We start from the raw sequence: 22,988 nt of genomic DNA, 5'->3' as shown, positions 1-22,988 counted from the left end.
ATGGATAGGTACTTTCATGGGCAGTATAAGGAGATACTGAGGTAGTTACTGTATTAAAAGAGCAAAGAGGTTTCTTTTTAGGGTGACATCGGTCCTGGTTTAATGGATCAGTCCTGGTTCACGTCTGTTCTGGCATAATAATAACACCTTTCATCCTGGATGATAAAGTATATGGTTACCCTGTATAATGTGAATGTTTTTAGACGCTGGTCCCTTTCTCATAGAGGTGGAATGAGGCAGGTATGCTGAATGACCTTGCTGCTTCTTGTAAAATTAATCACAAGCAAAGACTAAAAACCAGCCTTCACCTTAGAGTGACTCAGCTTTCCGGCAGGATCCTTGCTGTTGCTGTCTGGGTTTTACTTGTCAGCACCATTTAAAACATGATTGATTATTTCTGTATCACAGTGTTCAAAGCCATTCTCCTTGTCAACTTTAACCTACTTATGTCTGTATCCCATTTAATCTGTGGTATGTGAGGGAGGCATAGCAATCCCCATTTCATGGATCTGTACTAGACTTGGGGTAAATACCAAAGAGCGCGATTGCTGGATCCTGTGGAAAGAGTATGTAGTGTTGTAAGAAACTGCCAAACTGTCTTTCATTTTGATGCCCACCAGCAGTGAAGGAGCGTTCCTGTTGCTCCAGTCTCATCTGCATTCAGTGTTGTCAGTGTCTTGGATTTTGGCCCTTCTAATGGGTGTGTAGTATCTCCTTGTTTTAATTTGCATTTCCCTGATGACATATGATGTAGAGCATCTTTTCATAAAAATATTTTTTTCCATTGGGAAGGAAGTGGTCTTAGCCCCGTCTTACAGATGTGGAATTTGGGGAAGGGCAGCTGAATTTAGTACTTCAGGATGAGAAGGCCTTCCTGCCAGGAGAGCACACTGCGATCCTGGCTAGAGGCAGTTTGGCAGGGTGGGTGGGTAGGAACACACACTGCAGTAGACAGGGCTGGGTTCATGTATAGACTCTGCCATTTACTAGCTGGGCGACCTGGCTCCTAGGTTAACCACCCTGTGTCTCTGCCTCATCAGAAAAGGAGGAAAATCCCCATTTCATGGGAACATTATGAGAAATAAGTGGATTAATATGCATAAAATCTTTAGACCAGTGGCTTTGCACATAGAAAGTGCTAGTAATTGAAGTGTTTAGACAAGATTTTTTCCTAACTCTGGCTTGTACCAAGCGCTTCTCCTGGTCTCTGGGACCCTGTAGCACAGCCCGCCCTCAGTCTTGAAGGGGCGAAATAGGTAACCGGTCTGATTTCCCCAGCATCCAGAGTTGAGCTTACCCCCACCCAGGAGGTGGGATTGGCCTTGATCATTTTTATTCATCAGGTCATCCTCTAGAATCCTGCATCTCCTAGGGCTGTAAGGATGTTGCCAAAGCCAGTTATTAGAAGACCCATCAGATGCACTTATCCCCAAAAGCTTGCTCTGCAGATGAGAAACTGAGGCGCAAGGAGGTTATGACTTCCAAATGCACATTACAGCACAGCCAGGATGAGGGTGTTTGCTGTTTGTGCTACTTCCAGAATGTGTAGGGGACAAGGCCAGTTTTCTTTCTGGAGCCTTGATTTCATACAAGTGTGAATGACCTCACATTTCTTGAGTCGGCTGGACCATCAAGGCCTGTGGGTTCCATGTGCCCTTTGGGGCCTGTGATGTGCAGGCTGCTGCCAGTGCCCGAGTCATGCCAGGGCAGCTTTGAGCACCTCTGCTGGCCTGTCCTCCTAACCCGGTTTCTATCTAAATTGTGCAGGGATTAGACAGCCATTGGTTTCTTCGGTGTGTTTCCCACGCTTCTGATGGTCATGGGCTTTTCACAACCCTTGCACTTTCTTGTTACACAGCCCTTGTTACTTTCTGCCCTCCCCTTCTGCCACTTTGGTTTGCTTTAATCATTTTCCCTTCTTTATCACCCTTTTTCTTCCCCCACCCCTTATACACTGCCCCTTGTGTGTTTCTGCCCTTTTTCCTGCACCTAGGAGGTCAGGAGTGGACACTTGACTTTTAGAGCCATTGCTAGTCCGTGAACTGGTATGAACTGGAACGTGGTATGAACTGACTGAAATCTGAGAAACATCATGGGAACTATGTGGTTTTGCCTCTTAGCTTTTTTTTTTTATTAGTTTGGAGCTAAATTGAACATTATTAGCGCAGCATTACCGTTAATATCATATGCTCTCAGCAAGGAGAAAGAGTACACCAAACTAAACCAAAAACTTAGGGAGGCTGTATATAATTCCAGAAACGATCTAAGGACTTTACTTCCTTAAGGCACTAAGGCAGGAAATGATACTGTTTCAGAAATATGTAAAGTACAGTCTGCACAAGTGCCTGGCTTAAATAGTGTTTCAACATAACGACACTCTTTTCTTTAACTTAAGGTAGCTTTATTGCTTATGCTTTTCTTTGAACTGAAATGAGGACATGTATTGAAGATTAACATATACGAGTATTATGAAAGCTCGATTTAGAAAATTAGACAGTTGTTTAAAGTATACTTGAATGTGCCAACATGCTATCATAATTTCCAACTTCAGTAGTAAAATATTTTTTTGCTGTCTACATTTTTTGCCTTTTTTAAATGTATGCTAAGTATTCAATCAACTCTTGTTTTAAACCGAGAATGAAAATCATTGTCACTTGAAATTAGTGTATTTAAAAAATTAACCCCTTTCTTACATTTGGACTTACCCTTCTTTATGGTAGGGTCTTTTTAAAATTAGTTCTCTGAAAGTCACAAGTTTGTTTGTTAATTATTTTTTTCTTTAAAGACTCATCCTTCTCCTACCCTCCCCCCACCCCCAATGAATCCTTCCTTGTAGGGAAAAGGAAAAGAGAAATTTGTATCAGCTAGCTGCCTGCACTGCCACTTCAGGAAATAGCATGTCAAATTCCTGCTTTATCTAGACCCCCCTCCTGGCCTTCCTTTCATCTTCATTTACTGAGTGTGCCAGGTTTGGTGCCAGGTGCTGGGACTATAAAAAAGAAATGAGACAGGGTTCCATGGTGCAGTAGGGGAATGGGTCTAACAAAAACACGAAACATTGTGGGTACCTCTAAAGAATCCCCTTAGTATGTTTAGAGAAATTGTATTTGCCGAAGGACTATTCACAACCTCATCGGTTTTATTACATTTGTAGTTTACTTCATTGAAATTAAAAACCAGCTAACTTACTTGAATTTTTCCTGGTCTTAGAAAGCAGCTCTTTCAGAAGTGTACCTATCCTGCCTAAATTCTTCTGCAAACTCACTGTGCCTCCAACAAAGCCTTGTACTTTCTGAGCGACAGTAGACTGCTTTATGGTGTTTCCTTTGCAGAAGGAACCTACTTCCATTTCTATTCTTCAAGTCTTTTTCCCAGAAGGGAAAGGCTCAGGAAAGAGTGTGAACACATTAGGAGCAGCCTGGGCTGTGTGAACTAACCTGGGATGGGAGTCTGTTAGAACAAAAGCAAACACCTGAGTTCAAAGCAGGGCTCCACCATTCACTAGCTGTGTGAAACTAGAAACATACCAAATCTTTCTGAAAGCTTAGTTTTCTCATCTGCAAAATGGGGATTATAGGATTTACCCTCACAGGGTTGTGAATGTGTCTGAATTGTGCAGAGTGTTGCCTGGCACGTATTTACTGTTTACTGTTACTTTTTTAAAAGGCAGGAGCTGGGTTGAAATCAAGTCACCTAATCTTTCAGAACCTCAACTTTGCCATCTGTATTATGGGACTTGTAACATATTAATATGAAAAGCCTCAAAAAATTTGCAACTACATACAAGTATAAGGACTTATTCCACGAAGATTCCTGAACACTCACCCACCAGAATGTGAACTCTGCTGTAGCTCTTTTCAAGTCTCTTTGGTGCTTCCCAAACATTTATTTGGTATTATTACTAGATACTAGGTATGTCTTATAAATATTGCATAGTTAGTGGAAAGAAATCCATCGTATCCACCTTTATAATCCTTACTATATTATACATATAATAAGGGCTTGGTAAATCTTGATTATATGAATAATTATTTTTATTACCATTGCCCTCTGCTTTGCAAACAAATATAGCTGATAGCATCATAATGGATTTATTTCCACAGAAAGTCTACCTGTTCTTTCTATAATCATTTTATTGTTTTAACATTTCATATAGAATATGTAAAACCTAAGATGCCTTTCTTTCTAGCACTGCATATTGCTTTTAGCAGAACTGTGTTAATATTCAGAGATGTAGGATGTCTGTGAGTTTTTATGTCTTCAACATCAAGGAAAAAAAAACTTGAGTGTTCCTCCCCTTTTCCTTATTAAAAATACTAAAAATTTAGGAGAATTTCAAATTTGCATAATATTTGCAGTTTTAATTTATTTTGTGGATACAAAGAGATCACTTATGAAAATTTGCTGTGACATTTTATTTAAAGTTGAAAATATGGATTTTTCTCTTTTCAGTTAAAAGAAACATGCTTCTTTAACTTTCAAACATCTCAGAGTCATAGAAAGTAGCTGGCTTTCTCCAAAACCTTTAGACTTTTTCTTATATGACCCATGAGACTTGGACAACCAGAACAATAAGCTCTTTTCTGATTTCTACAGTAATAAAAAGGCCACTGTTGTCCATTGGTTATCCATCCTGGTAGGCCTCGTTTGGAGGAAGGGAGTATACCAAATCAATAGTAGGAAGAGACATCTATGAGCAAATGAAGGGCCTGCATTCTTCATTTGTGAAAAAAAGAGAAAAAAGACACCGACTCTTGGAAACTAGAGTTTATTTTGCTCATGAATTCTTTTCATTCTGTTTTGCTTGTGTTCAGTATGTATAGGAATTGTAATAACCTGTTATTGTGTTCATTTACATTAGTAACTTCTATTTGCATTCTTATAAACTGAATAAAGACTGTGTAGGTGATAATAGATACATTAGTTATCTGTTGCTGCATAATAAATTGCCTGGAACCTAGGGACTTAAAACAATAAACGTTTTTTATCTCACCTAGTTTCTTTGGATCTGGAGTCCAGGAATGTCCTAGGTGGGTGGCTGTGGCTCGGGATCTTTAACAAGGTTATCATCCAGGTGTTATTCCATGTTGTAAGTAATCTGTATGAAGGCTTGACTGCCACCGAATATCAGCTTCCGAGGTGGTTCCCTCAGAGGCCTGGCAGATCTGAACTGGCTGTTGGCAGGAGGCCTCAGGTCCTCACCCCGTGAACCTCTTCATAGGGTTGCTTGAGCGTCTCTGCAACATGAGTAAATGATCAGAGAGAGCAGGATGGAAGCTGCGTTGTCTTTTATGACCTAGCCTGAAAGTCCATATGTCATTTCCATGGTATCCTACGGGCTATGCAAGTTAGCCCTACTCATTGTGGGAGGAGAATACACAAGGCTATGAAGACCAGGAGGCAAAATTCTTGGGAGGCGGTCTTGGAGGCTGGCTACCAAAATAGGAGAATGCCTAATCTTCAGCACATGTTTAGAAGTGTCCAGTAAATGTTCAAATAAACTTACTTTTAATTTTATCAAAAATAATGTAATTATTATATTTAAGTATAGAGATTTCTAATTTTTGTCCCTTTTACCTCAAATTTCACATATTGGTATATATTAATTATTGGTCCATTTCATTTATTTATGTAATAGATATGTTTTTCAGACATATGGTCATAGGAGAATTATATCTAGGTAAAAGGAATCATTTAGCTAGCACAGATTTCACTGATGATAAGCTTAGCACCACTGAACAACCACTGCCATTCTGTAAAACTCCCTGAATTCATCATGCCCTCAATGGGCATTTATTGAGCACCTCCTATATGCTGGGCACTGTAAATACAGGTGTCAGTGCAAAATGTCTCTGCCCTCAAAGTCAAACATTTCAATATGAGTTATGCTAAATATTCACATATTGGAAACGGTGAGGTTTGTTGTTTAAGGTCGTGGGCTCTGACGTCCATTGGCCCGAGTTCAATTCCTGGCTCCTATTTAATAGCTCTGTGACCTTGGACCAGTTATTTAACCTTTCTATTTTTTTATTTTCTTTTCTGATTATTCCCTTATCACAGCTTACCTACCTCATAGGGTTGTGAGGATTTAGGAAGCAGGGCAGTGCGAATTGTTAGGCAGCCCCTTGGCAATGCCTGGAGCGATCGGTTTGGATGAGGGAAGGTTCCTGGGAGACGTGAGACATGTGGGTCATCTCGTGGAGGGAGAGTTGGAGTTTGGTTAACACGGAAAGTTGGTGGGGCCAGGCACGGGAGACAGTTGAGGCCTCACAAGGACTAGAGAGGTGAGGGTAGGTGTACAAGAGCCTGAGTCACTCACTTCTTGTCATGTTTGCCATTTCCCACAGGCATCTCAAGCACATTCCCAGAACACCAGTGGGACTAGGGCACTTTCCATTCCATCCCAAAGAGCCCTGCCTCATCCAGAATTTTACAATTATAAAAACTAAAGAGAGATTTTCATGCCAGCATATACTCATATGTAAGTTAGTATAATTTTGAATTATATATGAGGGAATAAGCATCATAATCTTGGCCTTTAAGCATCTGGCTCTGGTAATAATAACTTTATTGAATGAACAAAGAAGATAATGATTATGTCAATTTTAGAAACACTTTCTCAACTGCCCACTTCCTACTTCCAAAAGATTTTCTTGAAAACAAAACTAAAAAGAGATGAGTCTTTAAAGGAGAAAACATGGGTAGGAAGAGATTTTGATTTAAATAAGAATCCCTTTGCCAACCAGGCTGGACCCCAGGTAGCTTCTCGGCCAAAGGGTAGGAATTAGGGTGATCAGTCTGTGTAGCCTCTTCTCTTGCCTTTCTGAATTCACCTCCCACTTAGTCCTTTCTCCCAGCAGGGTTGCCCCTTCATTGCTTTTTGGATGATATCGTGCTTCATGGTCAGGCCGTTTTACTAAAGCACATCAGCCTCAAATGTGTGTCTTTCCTCTATCTTTAGGAGATAAATGGTTGAAGCCAGAAGGCCCTAACCCATCAGATATAAGAGGACGAAACAGCAATTCTGTGATATCTAGTTGGCCTAAAGCCTATTCGATTTCATTAAAAAAAAAAAATTTATGTGACTGCTACCCTCTTTTTCTTTTAAAACTTGGAAGCATGCACTAATGAACCTTTGCACTGTAGCTATAACACTATGTAAAAAATAATCTGGAAACGAAAGGCATTTTTATAACAACTATTAAGTTACATGAAGTGTTAGTCTAATAACCAGATTGGGAGACAATGTCTCCATTCAGAGGTATAGTTGCTGAGCAGGGAGAACCCAGCTATGGAAGGGGAGACTAACTTCCCCTTCCTCAGTTGTGTTTGAAATTTATGTATTTTCTGATAGCTTGCATCAGATTTGGGGTCCACCATCTCTTTCTCCTTACATAATTTCTAATTTGATATTTCGTATTTCATAACTAAGAATTTGATTGTAACTTTGTTGGTGGCATTTTCTCTACATAATAAAAATATTTCAGTTTCTTAGTATGTTAAAAAAATGGTTGACAGAAGATGGTCTTGTTACTAAAGCAAACCTTCCTATAAATAAATGCAGAAACATCTGTTAAGGGCATAGTCTGAATGCAGCAGACATAAGAATTGCGTCAATTCTCATCTTGTAGCCAAGATTTCTTTCTTAGACTTTCTTTGTAACTCCTGTCATGGCAGAGTTTCACATTCTCACAGCATTAGGCAATAGAATGGGTCCAAAGAACTGGTGCCAAGTTACCCTCTTTCTTAGGTTAGCCAATGGTTGTAGTTTGTACTCACCAAGGAAAAGCGTGGCATGTTTTTGTTTTTATTTTTTAGGACTGAAAACCTGAGCTCTCTCCTCCAACTTCATTTTTAGGCCCTGGCTTTAGGCAATTTTCCAAATGTCTAACTGCTAAACTGCTTTCAAGAAATGATTGTGGTGTTGCAGGGAGCTTTGGTCAGGAGGAAAAGAAGGCACAAAGCCTTTCCTAGAACACCACAGGCCCATCAAATGACCTTTTTAAAGAAACAACTGAAATTCCTTTTTCAAAGGCACAAAAATATGAATTGAAACCAAACCAAACAAACCCACCCCACAAGTACTGCAATTCAACTAAAGGGGAGGGTTGGAAAGGGGATAAAAAATTCTTGGGAAAACTGTTTGAAGCTGAAAGCTTGTGTATTTTGCTTTTTAATGATTATAAGTTAAAATGGGGTAACTTAGCGTTTTTAAGATAAAAATTAGCCAGGCCTGTAAAGAACACTGTGTACCTTTTCAGGTTGCCTGTGTATCTCCTCCTAGAATACCTGCCTGGTGCTCTACCCTTCCTCAAGACTACCTCACACTCCTCCCACCTGGGGACGCCAGCACAGCAAGGTGAGTCTGTGAATTTGTACTTGTTAAGTACAGTCTAGAAGAATATTGCTTGCAGTGACTTTAAATAGATAGATAGATAGATAGATAGATAGATAGATAGATAGATAGATAGATAGATAGATAGATAGATTGATTGATTTTCAACGTTTGGGAGACCAGATTGTGTTCACTGGTGAACTCTTAAGAGTCATCGTTTGTTAAGTAAGCCCTTTATTTAGATAAGTCTAAGTGTGGTTTGTGGTGGCACCTTTTGCCACTGTAATGTAAATCCTAGGTTCAAATTTGGGTTGACACTACTAGCTTCATGAAACATGTTTAGGGTTTCAAATTTGAAGTCTGAAGCAAAATTTTGCAAATTGGTGTATCACCTCTTGTGTTTCCTGAGCACTGTCCTACTAATGCTTTAAATGGTCAGCCTCGTTTAAAGCAGAGACCTGTGTATTTCTAACAGTGAGAGGCTAGAAGATCTTGATAAGTCTGAAACATGTCTTATAGTTTGAGCTTTCATCTCTTTAGTAGTGTCAGTAATTGACTCCATTAAGTAAAAGGGGGGGGGTGCACAAAATCCCTAGAGGTGAGAATATACAACTGAATTATTTACCACTTGCTTTTTGTATGCTTGACGTGTATCATCTCTTGTGTCTTGAACATTAAAATGACTTATTGGTCCCAGGAGGGAAAATAATTTGACCTTGTTTGTAGTAAGTAAATCACTTTTGAATAAACTGTTCACGTTTTACAGGTGAATAAACTCTTTAAGGGCACCAACCAGTGTGCTGTCTCATAAATTTTTTAGTGCCTCACTTGCAAAAGTTATAGGCTTGCATTTTTGGCTAGATGATGGATTTCAAAGGTCTCACATAAATTAATTTCCCCTTGAAATAAAAAAGTGTAACCATAGAGCCTTCTAGTAATTACTAGACTATGTGGAAGGAATGGACTCCCAAAAGCACAAATCCATATTCTCATTGGTTCAGTTCTCCTATGGACTCTGCTATCTTGCTTGTGGATTAGCAAAAACTACAACTAGAAGGCCACAAGTGTTGAGAGTAAATGATAGTCTGATTGTAATAAATCATAAAGCAGTTTTGTTATATCCACGTGAGAGCTGAACTATTATAGTTGGGCCCTGCTATTTGTAATGCCCTGCATAGTTGTAATACAGTCTAAAGAAGAAAAGCATAAGAAAAAAAAAATCTATTGTGTAGCTCAACTGCTGAAGTTCTCTCCATGATTAGATAGTCACTTAAATTGTAGTTTTAGCTTCCATCACTGATGAAGCTATTCTGTACATTTTTTTATACATGAATTATTTTCTGTTTAGTAGGATTTATGTGTAAGTTACACCAAAAAGGAACTGTAATTCAAGTTTAATGTTGAGGGATTGTGTACATTTGGGTTTGAGCAATTTAATTATTTTATTTCTCTTGGAAAACTTGTAGTTATCCACTAATACAGGTAGATGTATGAGTTACTTGGAGTTTGCTGCTGAAGAGTTTTCAATTTTTGCTGTTTCTTCTCAATATGCTCAATATGCAAAAAATTAAATGCCTTTGATTTTTGTTTGACTTTAAGGGCAAAGAGGCTCCTATAGCATACTGCTTTGTTTCCATTTTTTAATGGTGTTTCGTTTGTTTTACATAAATGAAGGGCTTCTGGATATAGCTATATATGAAATTTATAAAACATTTTTGCCTATTCTGGTTACTGAAGTAACTTGGTTTACTCATAGGACGAAGGTATGTGACTTCTCTCAGCCTTTCCAAAAGAAGCATCTAATTTTAGTCATGTTAACTTTGATGAGCAACAAAACCAGCTTTAAATTCTCAGTATTGCTATACTGTAAAACTACCTTAATTTTTTTTTCATGGGACTACTTTAAATTTTTAGTGCCTTCCAATCAGATTATCTCTATTAAATCATATTTTCTCCATAATGATACAGTTTTTTTCTAGCCATTATTCTTTTAGAGAATGATGACAGAGAATAATTCACACTTTATCACGAGGCATCTTTGTTACATTCGTAAATTTGCAACAGTGTGAGAGCAAACTTTAAATACCATATTTTCTCTAAAAAAAGACAGATTAGGTAAAACAAAATAAGATTTTACATATTATTTATTTGCATCTCTTTCTTTTTGAAGTAAAAAGAAAAGTAGGACTGCAGTCTTCCCCACCCCTGTTTTCTAGTGCCTTCCTGTAAAAAACCATTAGTGAGGGGAAAATAATGATAAACAGGATTTAGCTCTATACTCGCCTTTCAAACTGCCTTGCAAGTTATTTCCTATAGTTTTTGTGATCAAGCATATGGTGGTAATATACTGTGCCTCTGGTAATGGGGAGTAGTTTCAGAACACTCGCAACATTTTATATTTTAAGGTGTGTGAATGTGTGTGTGTGTGTGAGAGAGAGAGAGAGAGAGAGAGAGAGAGGGAGGGAGGGAGGGAAAGAGAAATAGAGAAAGATCAGGTCAGGTTTTCTGTCCCATGGAGACCTAAGGGAATTTATTTTTTATATGCTTATCCTTGGTTTTCAGGGTTTAGATGGGGTCATTTCTGCATAAAACTGGTAAAGAGATATTTATTGTTGTGACAGGTAGTTCAGGCACACACATTTTAGGAGGCTTGAAATGATCTTGTGGAGAAAACAGCTTGGTAGAAAGGGAACATTTTCTGTAATTTAAGTTGTCATAGTAACCTGCATCAAGACTCGTACCTGGATTTTAGGCCTAAAGAATTTCAGGGACAATAAACATTTTGGTTGCATTTTTCATCTTTTTTTTTTTTTCCTCCAAGAAAGGAGCTATCTGTTGTGACCTAATTATTTCATTTCTTTTTTTAGAAGATGAGTAGCAGTTTGCAATTTTTTAGCATTTTGAAACTTCCCTGGTAGAGTAAAAATGAAAATTTGGCTATTTACATTTGAAGTTGACACCTTTTGATAATACATCTCAAACTCATTATTTCACATGTCAAATAGGTTCAATATAATGATTACTTAATGAAAATGAAGGAAACAGGGTTTGATGAGGATTTGAAGACATTACCACATACATTTGTTAAATGCAATCCTTAAGAGTATTGGAATCTGGAACCCTGAATCAAGACTATTGATTCATGGAGTGCTGATCTGGGAGTGTTATGAATTCCCTAATATCAAATTGCTTATTTTATGGCATCTTGTACTGTAGTCTTAAAAACAAAAGTATTTTAATAAAAAGTTGAGATATCATTTTTATTAGCAGAGTAAGTTTGAGAAATTTGTATCCAGACATTATTTTTAGATATGCTGTCTTTTACAAAGGGCAGTAGAATGTTTTTTCTAAAGAGAAAGCTTTTTTTAGGGTTTGCTTTTTCTCTTGCCTTCTGCAAGATACTGATTGCTAACCAAGATTATTTGCAGTTAAAAATATTCTCCATCTGGGTGTTGAACACACAATGCAATATATAGATGATGTATTATAGAAATATACACTTGAAGCCTATATAATTTTACGAACCAATGTCACCCCAATAAATTTAATTTAAAAAATGTTATCCATAAGCAAGGAACTTTAAAAGAAATAAGAAGGTAAGGATATGTGTATTCATTCATTTTAGGAAACTTGGAAAATAAGTTGAAACAGTTTGTGGCTAATAATAAAAAAAATAGAAATTATGGGATGTAACTGTAGTTCTCTGTAGATAAAAAACTAATACTTTTGTAGATATTGTGACACTTTCCCACATGTGTGTGAGAGTCTTAGTCAAAGGGATGAATTTTCTTAAAAAAAAATAATAAATCAAAATGTGAATTTTAAAAAGTATAAAGGCAGATTTGGAAAACCTAAATAATCCGTTTACTGGCAAAATGTGAAGGAAAATAAAAGTCACTCATTATCTCACTATTTAGAGATATCTACTGGTAATGTTTTATGGGAAGTATCTATAATTTTTTAAACAAATTGAGATCAAGTTGTCAATAGCCAAAATACTAATAATGTTGAATTATTAAAATTAGCAACATAACCAGCTGTCATCACTACTGTCTAAAATAGCTATGAAATATCAAGCTAGTATATTAAGAAAAGAAAAAGGACTGAGAGAACTATTGGAAAGAATAAAGTTTTTTGTAGATAATATAATAGCAATCCCCAAGACAATCAACTGAAACTAATTTAGGGTAGCAAGGTTCCATCATAAATAATGTAATATAAGCTATATAGTAATAATAGCCAGTCCAAAAATATGAGAAAAAAGGAAGCCCATTCATAGTAGCAACAAAAACTATGCCAAAGATTAAACTTTGTAAGAAATATGAATGGCATGTAGGAAACTATTAAACTTTACTGCAAGGATGGGAAACTTGGTGTTTCTAGATATGAAGACAATTAGTTTCAATCTTTTTATATTTATTTGTAAGTTTAATATAATTTTAATCAAAATCTCAGTGGTAATTTTTCACAGGTCAGTGATTCTGAATTTTATTTTTATAGAAAAAATAAGAGCCAAAAAATGTTTATAGAAAGAAGAATAATGAAAAATTTGTAATGCTAAATTAGTTAAAAAATAGTATGATGTTGGTAAAATAGACAAATACCTGGAAGAGAATAGAATGCTCAGAAGAATGTTATATTTAAATACCATTACAAATAATGAATGTAAAATTTTAGTAATAAATATACTAGAGAAGAATGTGCCTGAATAGCTGATGGACTTGGGGGAAAGACAAACAAAAGTAGCAAGGGTTAAAAGAAATGATTCATATATGTAATTACATTAAAAATAAAACAATTAAATTTAGCATGTCAAATCTCAAAAAGTATCCTCTCTCTAATATATAAAAAGTAGAGTTAATACCCATATGTAAAGAATTATTTCAAGTAGTAGGAAAATAATCAATGCCCAATTAAAAATTAGTTTGTAGTTCTTAGTAGACAGTTTAAAAAAGAACATAAACAGATATAGACCTAAAGATTGGTTCAATTTTGATACTTAACAAATAAATATCGTATTTTGTGTATTATTAAAGATTCAAAAACATGTACATGACACACATATGTGACCTATACATAAAATGTAACATAAGCCGACCTATGTAATTCCTAATGTTAGCAGTGGGAGAAAAGATCAGAATGCTCATATAATGTAACTAGAAGGCAGACCACTCTGCAGCCAGTAATGGAATCTGTCTACCCACATACCTACTTACCTACCTACTTGTCTAGTTTTGGTTTTTGTTTTGTTTTTTTTAACTATTTAATGAAATGGGAAAATGATAGTAACCTAAAAAGTAAAAATATAAGGCTATAGTATAATTTATAATGTCCTTATATTGTCACTTATACTTTTAAAAGTATGTTTACATAGAAAATAAATAAAAAGAGCATATACAAAAGTGTTAATGATGATTATCTCTAAGAACTACAGGAAAATAATTATTATTAATTGTAAATTATTACAGACTGTCTAAAACAAGCATATTATATTTATATTCAGAAATTTGGAAATGGATTCAGTTTTTTTAAAACAACCAAATGTCTAAGATTTCCTTATATGCCTTTTAAAAAAATATGTTTCCTGTAAAGATGTATTTATTGAGATGGACTATACACAGAAATGAATAACAAGGGGATGGATCACCAGAGTCGCTGGGCAGGGCTGAACAGACAGCATTCCTGGCTGCCATTCATCTTAGATTCTGGTGTGTACCTGTGCATCTGGTATCGTGCTTCCTGCAAGCGTGGGACCCAGCATCGCTGAGAATAATAGAGAGTAGTGTGTCCCTATGTTTAATCTACCTGGAGATTGGACACCTGTTAATTCCCCTCTTCATCTCTGTAAATTACCTTAGCTGTGCTATTGGATAAGTTTTGTGTATAGATGTTTCTGCTGTGTTATGTACTTAACTTCTCACTCCTTAATGTATCTTTATAGTCCGTTTAGACATTGTAGGTGGTAATCATAACTAACTGCCCATGTGGTTCCTCAGTTTACAGTGGAGGGTTGGTCTCTATTGTTTGAATTAAGCACTTTTTGACATTGAACCTTATGAATTGTAGTGTTGGGCCACACCCTTTTCCCTGTAAACTCTCTTGTGGTATGCTTTTTTTCTTTTGTGCTTTCCTGTTTCTTGGATGAATCATAGTCTAAATAGGGGGGAAATTTTTTTAAATATTTAAAATATGAACTTTTATATGCATTTAATAGAGAGACTGTGAATCAAGGGCACTTGTTTTGTGCATCAGCTGCAGAGATGTTTTTCTTCCTTGGGAAAAGAAATCTAGCTAAACCTTGAAAATTGATAGAATAATTGATAATACACATACCAAATGTGTTTTTCTTACGATTCATAAATAACTTCTAATACAACAAAACTGGAGGAAGTCATAGACTTCAGGGTTTGGGTCTTTTGCAGAAGGACCCAAGCCTTTTCTCCATTACCTTCCATAGTTGTTCTCCCCATCAGCAAATCTGTATCCAGGCCTGGTGTTGCCCAGTCTTCAGGCTTACAGGCTTCTACCGACGTTAAGACAAGTAGTAAATAATTATAGTCATGTCAGAAATTATGCCACAGTGGAATGAAAAAGGTACTGTGGGAGCATGTGGGGAAGTGCTTTAACGGTGTAGACTCTAGAGGTTAAGGAAGGCTGCTATGGATGTCATTTGAGTCAGGCCTGTAGGGAGTGGGGAGAAGGCCTTCTAGAACAGCCTGGGAAAGAATATATACAAAGCTTAGAAAGGCACACAGTAGCATGATGTTTGGAAATAAACAAGTGCATTGGGTGTGGATAGGAGTGTGGATAGGAAGGACATGACTGACTTAAAAAGCAGGACTCTTATTCTAGTTTGATAGAAACAGCCTTGTCTTTTAGGGGTTCTTGGATTTATGGTAATTGAAAGGATCAAAATTATGTACAGGTAGACAAAGTTCTAGTTGGAGGACAAGTAGAAGTATTACTAATTTAGAGTAACTTCAGGTATCTCTGTAAGGAGAATATTACTCATGCTTTTTATTCTTGATAATTTTTGTCTATCTCAAGAAATTATTTAACATATTCTCATGCTTCAAAAGGATATTGCTACTTTAAAATGTTTTCGCTTTAAAAATTAGATTTAGGGCCGGTCGAATGGCTCAGTTGGTTAAGAGCTCGCTCAAGAGTGGGAACTCTGAACAACAGGGTCGCAGGTTCGATTCGCGGCCTGAGCTGAGCTGCCGCTGAGCTGCCAACTGGTGGCAGGATGGCTCAGCTAAAAACTAATAATAATAATAAAAAATTAGATTTACAATAAATAGATAACATTAAAAGCTATACTGTTTCCAGTCCGTTGATTCAGTGTTCCATTTATTTTGTTTTTATTTCCTCCTGTGAACTGTTTTACCCACTAGACAATTTTACTGTGCAAATTCTTTGCACATTTTACTTTATCAGAGTGGGAATTGTGTGAGAGATGAAATGATTAAAAATTGCTTTTTTGGGGGGGGCGTGGTACAACAAATAATGCTTTTAGAAAACGAGCTGATATTAACTGCCTTTTCTATTCCATTTTGCTCCCAAGAATCATTTGAGTGTACACTCTCAATCTTTTTATTTTATCAAGAAGTAGAAATATAGTGATTTTTACTATTAACAAAATAGTAACTTGATATAGTAATACTTATATCCTTATGTGAAAAAAAAATAATGTCATAGGGATGACTTGATCTTAGCTCTAGTACTACCTTGCCTGCTTCGTTTTATGTTTTCCCACTGTGGCACCACAGCATATTGCAAGCATATACATAAAATCTTGATATTATTTTTTATTTGGAAAGTATTTTGAAGATATATATTTGAGATTGAAGAAACCATGACTGAGTTAGAGACTGATTTGCTCCCTCTACACGTAGTCTCTAGGGCAAAAACTCTTCTATTCATTTTTGTGGTCCCAATACCTAGCCAAGTAGATAAAAATCTGTTGAATAGCTGAATATGTCTCTTTATTCACAGCCTGAATTACAACCCATAGCTTTTGATTTTCAATCAGTCCAGTGTTCTTTCCTATACACTGGTTGGTACTTCCCATCTGTTTTCCTACTGTAAAATGAGCTTATGTAGTAGCAGCAGTTTCAAGGTTTCGTTATATATAATGCGTGGCTGTCAGCTACCATAACCCCACCCCATCTCACAAGAAACCAAGCTCACCTGCATGTTAAAACAAGGGGACTATCTCGGCTGAAAACCAATGGATGTACTAGGATGTTCTTAAATAAATTGTAATTCCACACTCAAGATAGATAGCACTTTGTGCTTTTCAGTATGTTGTTCACACTTTCTTTAATCAAACTACAGTCAAGATTTGTTGTAGGATTGTAGAGTTTATTTGTAGAACAATGTTTCTACGCAGGAATGGTTCCACCATCAGGGGTGTTCAGGAAATTTGTGAAGGCATTTTTGGTTGTCACAGTCAGTGATTGAAGGGATGCTACTGGCATTTAGTGAATGGGTGACAGAGATGCCAGGCATCACGTAGTGCCCCAGACAGTCCCACACAGTGGCATTAAAATGGTATACTATGCTTTCCTAGTGAAAATACACCACTGAACATAGTAACTTTTCACATGTATACATGAAACCTTTTTGCATTGTCTTAATATATAATGAATTTTCCAGAGATGTGACTATTTTGTAAATTAAAGGAAAGTCACACTCAGAACTTAAAAAAGAGCTGTTCTCCAACTTTAGAAAACCGTCACAGACAGATAGGAGTGCCCCTTGTAGTGCTGAATTTCTTACCAGTATATCTGTTAGCATTAGAACTGTTGTAGTCGTCGTACAGGAGCGAGTATCCAGCTACTTCATTATGGCTTGTCATTTATATACTTCAGTTCATGCCTCTGTATTCCAAGTTATTTCTCTTTTATTTCTCTTCTTTCTGCCTCCCTGTTGAGAATAATCTATCTCGGGGAGGAGGCAGCATGAAGGTATAAGCAGGAGACTCATTAGGCGGCTGTTGCAGTAACTCAGGTGAGAGAGTATGGTAAGTGGGTATAGAGGTAGAGCCAACAGGATTTCCTGACCCATTGGATACGGGTTGTAAACGAGAAGAGTCAGGAACCGAGGCATTTGCGCCTAAGCCACTGAAAGGATGCATTCTTGTTGCTTTGAACTGAGATGAAAATATGGGTACAAGAGATTAGGAGGTAAGATCAAGAGTTCCTTTTAAGATGTGTTGAGTTTGAGATGTCTACTGGACACAGTGTAGGATAGGCATCTGAATATGAGGCTGGAGTCAGAGGTCTGAGTTAAACATATAAATATGGGAATTGTCAAGTATATGGTGTTTCAAGTTATGATCAAATTGAATGAGATCACCAGGGAGAGAATATAAGTGAAAAATGGCCGTGAACCAATGATTGAGATTTGGGATATTCAGACATTAATAAAGGACAGTGAATAGATTGAGAAGGAACACCAGTAAGGTTGGAGGAAAACCAAGTGAGTGCAGCCCTGAAAGAAAGTGTATCAAGAACAGGGAGGGATGCATTGACTCTTAGATTTAGCAACATGAAGGTGATTGCTGATCTTTATCAAGGTCATTTTGGTGGCGTAAGAGCCTGACAGGAATGAGCTCAACAGAGATGGGAGGTGAGAAAATGAAAAGGGAACAAGTGGAGGGAAACTAGTAGGGGCAGTGGGATCAGAATAAAGCTATTTTTGTTTTTGTTTTAAGTTGGGTAATATAGCTACTGATTTATTCTCCGACCCAATACAAAAACCAGCGGGGGGAGTAATGATGCTGGAGTTGATGTAAGGGGGCTGCCATGGGGTAGCCACGGGCCTCCTGTGACCGCACCACTCGTTTTCCAGGCATCTTGTGTGCCAGAGCCCTGGAACAGCTGCCTGGTGCATAATAGATTTTGTCTGGGGCAGAAGGCTTTCTCACTCTCCAGTGTTCCTGTTTTGTTTAGGAAAGCTGGTCAGGAACCAGCCAAGGGCTTAGGGTTTAGCCAGAAACTAAATTAGGAATTAGTGGGACATTAGAAGGTAAGATAGAACCAATTACTTCTCCGCAGGCAGCGACTGGAAAGCAGCTGCAATTGTTCCTTCTTGTCCACTGGGGCCATCTTAACTATTTTGCCGTGTAGGCAGAATGGCACAGGGCCTTTAGAGTAAGGACAGTGAGGCACCTAGGAGGGCACACAGTATGTGGAAGCACTCATCCCATTCTCAGCCTTGCAGGTACACGGTTGGCACTTGGGGGTGGTGCCTCCTTACGTCTTGCACCCGAGGCACCTTGTTTGCCATGCCCTGATCCCCCGACCCTGAGAACAGGCACTGTCGTTTTGTTTTGTTTGTTTATTTGGCACTGTAGTTTCTTCAAGGGACAGTGGGAAAGTTCTCTTGCCCTAATCATCTCTCTTTGTATTACCAATTTGAGATTAGTTTAATGTGCTTTAGCTGTTCTGATATTCCCCTCCCTCCTTAATGTCTAGTTGACTTCAGTGACGCTGACAAACATGAAGAAGACTTGGTGAAGAAGAAAAACATGTTCTGGGCTGCAAAATTCTATTGTTAGTGATGGGACAAAGAGGGGGATGAGTGGTTGGAGCCTTTGGGCAACCAGAGTGTAAAAACAAGGGACTTTTACATACCTAAAAGGAAGGAGAGCAGGAACTGGGGGATAGAAAGCAATCTGGTTAGGAACAATCCTGGTTACGAAGATTGGACTAGAAACTGCCCCTCTCCAGGCCAGTACATTTGTCATTTTTAAGTGTTTTAAGGGCCCTGGTACCATCTTGTCTTTTCCTCTTTGGAACCCAAAGGTAATAAGAGGTTATCATTCATTTTGTCAGTCCTAAGAATTGAGTGTCTTGTTCTGCCCAGTGCAGATCTGAGGCCATCTGAGGAATTATCCATCTTTGTACTTCATGGTATGTTCTCACAAATCAAAAGTAGCCTTACAGCAACATCCGCAGAACCCAGAGAATTCTCAGGGCTTTGTGTCCAGGATAATATTGTTATATGGTCTTGTGATTATCCCTCAGAGGTAGCTATAGTGATAAAGGTATAACAGAATCATGGACCATCTTGATCATACTGTTTGAGTTGACAGATTCTCATATGGAGAACATTTAGGACCAAATGTGTACAGATGGTACAAACATGATTGAATAAAAAATGAGTAGTCATCTGAAGGAATGATGGGGGGAGATATACAAAGGTGACTCTGAGGAGCTTCCATGAAGAGGAGGTATCCAGAATGGCAGGCAGCAGGCACACTTAAAAGAGAAAAAATGGAGGTGGTTGGCGATGTGGTCAGTGATTCTCTTGTAATTGGGAAGTTGATGATTATGAGACTGAGGAAGAGCCCATTGAACTTAAAAGTGAGAAAGTTTTCCTTTTTTCTTCTTAATAAAAGTTTATTGGGGTGACAGTTGTTCATAAAGTTACATAAGTTTCAGGTGTACAATTCTGTAATACATCATATGTATATATCACATTGTGTGTTCACCATCCAGTCAGTTCTTCCATAACCGTATATTTGATCCCTTTTACCCTCATTCACCACCCCCTCCCCCACCATCCTCTAGTAACCACTGAACTATTGTCTGTGTATGAGATTTTGTTTCTTAATTTGTTTGTCTTTTTCCTTTGTTTTCAGTTTTATATACCACATGTCAGTGAAAATCATATGGCTCTCGACTTTTTCTGTCTGACTTATTTTGCTTAGCATTATCTCAGGATCCATCCAAGTTGTCGCAAATGGCACTATTTCATCTTATGGCTGAATAGTATTCCATTGTGTATGTATACCACAACTTCTTTATCCAATCATCTATTGAAGGACACTGGTTGTTTCCATGTCTTGGCCACCATAAATAAAGCTGCAGTGAACATTGGAGCACATATATCTTTACGGATAAATGTTTTCAGGTTTTTTGGGTAGATGCCCAAGAGAGGGATTGCTGGGTTATATGGTAATTCTATTTTTAATTTTTTGAGGAATCTCCACACTGTCGTCCATAACTTCTGCACCAATCTGCATTCCCACCAGCAGTGTATGAGGGTTCCTTTTTCTCCAAAGCCTTTCCAACACTTATTATTTGTCTTGTTGATGATAGCCATTCTAACTGATGTGAGGTGATATCTCATTGTGGTTTTCATTTGCATTTCTCTGATGATTAGTGATGTTGAGCATTTTTTCATATGTCTATTGGCCATCTGTGTGTCCTCTTTGGAGAAATATCTATTCAGGTCATCTTCCCATTTTTTAATTGGATTGTTTGGTTTTTTGTTTTTGAGTTGTATGAGTTCCTTATATGTTTTGGATATTAGACCCTTATCGGAGGCATTGTTTGCAAAAATCTCCCATTTGGTTGGTTGCCTCTTTATTTAGTCAATGGTTTCTTTAGCTGTGCAGAAGCTTTTTAGTTTGATATAGTCCCATTCATTTATTTTAGCTTTTACTTTCCTTGCCTTTCAAGTCAAATTCATAAAGTCCTCTTTGAACACAAGGTCCATAACTTTTAGTACCTATGTTTTCTTCTATGCAGTTTATTGTTCCATGTCTTGTGTCTAGGTCTTTGGCCCATTTTGAGTTAATTTTGGTACACGGTGACAGATAGTAGATCTGGTTTCGTTCTTTTGCAAGTGGCTTTCCAATTCTTCCAGCACCATTTATTGAAGAGGCTCTTTTCTCCATTGTATGTTTTTGGCTTCTTTGTTGAAAATTATCTGTACATATTTATGTGGGTTTATTCCTGGGTTCTCTATTCTATCCTCTTGGTCTGTGTGTCTGTTTTTCTGCCAATACCATACTGTTTTTGGGGTTTTTTAAAGATTTTATTGGGGAATTGGGGAAGGGGAACAGACAAGTTACTGCCCTTGTGTTCTTCAGTCTAGTTGTGGAGGACATTGCTTCACTGGCCCATGTTGGTCATTGTGATCATTGCACTTTTCCCGTCTGAGGCAGATTTGTCGCCGGCCATTGGATGGCCGCACACGGCACCTCACTCCGGCTGCCGGCCACTCACGCTGGCTGCTGGCCACTCCGATAGCTTCTAGCAGCCCACTGCAGCCTACACCATCGCCAGCGACTCACAGCAGCCCAGCTCCAGGTCGAGCTGTTGTTCACCATCTTAGCTGTAGAGGGCACAGCATCACTGGCCCATGTGGGATCCGAACCAGCGGCCCTGCTGCTCAGAGCTGGCGCTCCCAAGCCAACTCTTAACCAATGAGCCACTTGCTCAGCCCAATACCATACTGTTTTGATGATTGTTGTCCTGTAGTAGAAGTTGAAGTCAGGGAGTGTGATGCCTCCAGCATTGTTCTGTTTTTTTTTAAGATTGCTTTGGCTGTTTGGGGTCTTTTGTGGTTCCATACAAATCTGCAATCTTGAATTCTGTCATTTAAGTCATATATTTCCATGTCTTTAAGTTCGTTTTCTGAAGACTTTTCATTTTCTTTCTGAGCTGCTTCGTTACCTTGGTTATTCAGGGCAATTAATTAATTATTATTTTTCTTCCTAGGCATCTACAGGAGTGGGTTCTGCAACAGGTTGGTAGGAAGAGGTCTTTCTTTTGCTTTCCAGTAGGTATTGGTGGAATGTTTTATTTTCTGTTCCACTGCAGCCTTTTATCCTCTCTCATGTGTTATATTTTTTTCTGCACTGTTCCGGCTTCTCATACAATGGGGGGATTCCCTGGAAGGTGGGATTCTCCTCTGTGAGCAGGTTGCCTGTGTCTCAGGGTACCACCTCCATGGGGGGATGTGGAGAGCTTCTGCAATTCCGAAGCTCTTGCTGCACCAGATTCAGGGCCTGTGTGTTTCAGTGGCTCTGTTTACCCCGTAAGGATCCGCCCAGATAGGTAGGAGCACCATTGAAAATAGGAGACTTTTGACTCTATTCAGTATATATTACATGATCAGGAGTCCCCTTGCGAATTTCCTCGGAACCTGTTTTCCAAAAAGAATAGTCAGATTTTCCCAGAAAACCTTTCCTTTTCCTGAGAAGCAGTATCATTTTTGGTAGTTACTCTTCCAGGCCCTTGCTTCCTCTTCACCTCTAATCCCACAAACACCTGAGTCAAGTAAATGTGATGATGTGATTCATTAACTAATAAATGGAGACTGACCCGTGAACTTCAGTTATAATCTAGTATCTTTAAAGCTTTTGAAACAATGAAGTATAATGTATATTCTGCTTAATTATTTATTTTATTAGATGGTAGAGCATATTAGTTCAAGTTTTGAGCTCTGGGGTCAGACTGCCTAGATTCAGATCTCGGCTTTTCCCCTAATGAGATGTGTCACTTTAGGCACGTTTTGGAACTTCTCCTTTGCCTTGGTTTCTTTTTTTAAGAGTAAGGATAATAATAGTACCTACCTCTTAAGGTTATTTTGGGAATTAAATAAAATAATACATTCAAAGCACTAGGGCCAGTTCCTGGCACATGGTAAGTACTTAATAAATATTACAAATGACTTTTTAAAAAGCTGTCAGGCATTTAATATTTAAAGAGTCAGAAAACCAAATCTCTTCTTCCCCAAATAGCATTATAACTGGCAATGAATACTTGAGTGTTGGTTGTGTGAATTGTAGGTATTTAGCCTTTTTGCAGTGGCTGTAAATGACATCGTGTGTTTCTGAAGATGGAGGAATAGA

The 22,988-nt window shown here is 37.9% G+C and overlaps 1 protein-coding gene across 3 annotated transcripts in view; it reads left to right on the top strand.

Annotated features, from left to right (window-relative positions):
* Nucleotides 1-22,988, top strand: part of RASSF8 (Ras association domain family member 8) — a 103,793-nt gene that overhangs the window by 24,505 nt on the left and 56,300 nt on the right. For 2 of the 3 annotated variants that reach the window (XM_019625400.1, XM_019625401.1), the window contains exon 2: nucleotides 8,262-8,359. The exons of the other annotated variant lie outside the window; for it this stretch is intronic. The gene's annotated coding sequence lies outside the window, so the exon portion shown is untranslated. The remainder of the gene's footprint in view (nucleotides 1-8,261; nucleotides 8,360-22,988) is intronic. 3 annotated transcript variants of the gene reach the window in all.

The sequence above is a fragment of the Hipposideros armiger genome, unplaced genomic scaffold (genome assembly GCF_001890085.2).
Source record: "Hipposideros armiger isolate ML-2016 unplaced genomic scaffold, ASM189008v1 scaffold_624, whole genome shotgun sequence".
Classification (NCBI taxonomy): Eukaryota; Metazoa; Chordata; class Mammalia; order Chiroptera; family Hipposideridae; genus Hipposideros; species Hipposideros armiger.
This window is presented reverse-complemented; position numbering and strand designations above follow the sequence as displayed.